Below are 1,646 nucleotides of genomic sequence, written 5' to 3'. Positions count from 1 at the left end.
ATTTTATATTGGCTATATGTTGAAATATTTTGAATATACTGAGCTAAATAAAATCATTTAAGTTAGTTTCCCTTATTCCTTTTAATTTTTAACATCACTACTAGAAAGTTTAAGATTACATATGTATTCTTGCATTGCATTTCCAATGGGCAGTGCTGCTCTAGAAAAATATTCTTCATTCTCCATGATCAATTCTTAAGAGAGTTAAAGGTCCTATCCCAACCTAATTTAATATTCACTTTTTAAAGTTACACTTAGCAGTTTCCTCAACTCTCCTACTACTTTTATCACCAGGAAGCACCCAATACATAATATGGACTCAATTAATGTGTTGGAAACCAGGAGAAGATGCCTCTCAGGAAAGAGCTGTCGTGAGCAGATTTGGTGACTAAGAGGCCATTTGTGTACTTGGAGTAGCCCACCATCCATGCTGTGTAGGATAAAAATAAAACTGCACAAAGTTTGAAAATGAGTTGGAAGTGACTAAGGGGAGGCTCTAAACATAGATTCCTTTGTTAGTAAGGGAAGGAAATAATTTAGAGGTACATAGAAATGTTATTTTGAATATAAACTTAAGTAGATCTTTTGTAAAGAGAGATCAGACACAATTCCAGAGCCTCGACCTATCATTTCAACCACCCTTCCCTTTTTAATCAGTCAAGGATAGTCATGATGACAGCAACAAGCAGGAGTAGCTTACCTGGAAAGTGGAGAATTCAAAAATGTATTCAATTTAGGGCCACCTTGCAGTATGGCAAAGGAGTCAGTCCTGGTGGTATCGTGGAGTAAGTGTTGGGCTGTTAGCCACAAGATTGGAGGTTCAAACCTTCAGCTACTCCATGAGAGAAAGATGAAACTGTGTACTCCATAAAGGGAAACGCTAGGGAACAGTTCTGCTCTGTTCCCAGGGCCACTATGTGTTGGCATCGAGTCCATGGCCATATGGTTGGGCTTCGTTTTGTAAGGTGTACAAACAATACGTTGTCCAACTGGGGGGCATCATGCTCATCAGAAGTAGTGGCTAATGCCATGGAAAGAGAGTAAGGAAGAAAAGTAAGATCCCAGAATAAACTACTGGTATGTATTAAGTACACTATTGACAATTATCTAAAGCATCTGTAGTAGTTGCATAATCTAGTGTCAGTTTGAGGATTAAGAGTGTAGGAGTGGCGTCTAGGCTGTTAATCAGGATGCGGCCAATGAGATCTCTGTGTGGGCGTGGCCTTCCCCTAAGATTCTGGGAATTGCTGAATTTTCCTCCTTGGAAGTGGGAGACTCTCTGCTCACTCCCTGGGAGACATTGCAGCTGACAAGACACATGGAGCTACGCTAGTGCCTGAGCTGGAGAAACTACATGCACCTACCCCGATGCAACCAGGCCTCTGAGGCAGAGAAGTCACATAGAGACCCCTGCCACCCCTGAGATGCTGACAACACCACTAGATCCAAGGACTTTCTACCCACTGGCCTGTGATCGTCCTGAATTCAGCATTATTGCATGTGTTTCGTGCGTCTGAAGAGGATGTTATAGATTGGTATCGGGCATGTGGGCTAGCATTGGCCTTATGGGCTTGGACTGGACTGGGCTGGGATGTTTTCTCAATGTTCAATTCCTCTTGTATATAAACCTCTTTCTTATACACATA

This window comes from Echinops telfairi, unplaced genomic scaffold (assembly GCF_000313985.2).
Source record: "Echinops telfairi isolate 266 unplaced genomic scaffold, ASM31398v2 ScPeMD7_6;HRSCAF=24_0, whole genome shotgun sequence".
Taxonomy (NCBI): Eukaryota; Metazoa; Chordata; class Mammalia; order Afrosoricida; family Tenrecidae; genus Echinops; species Echinops telfairi.
This window is presented reverse-complemented; position numbering follows the sequence as displayed.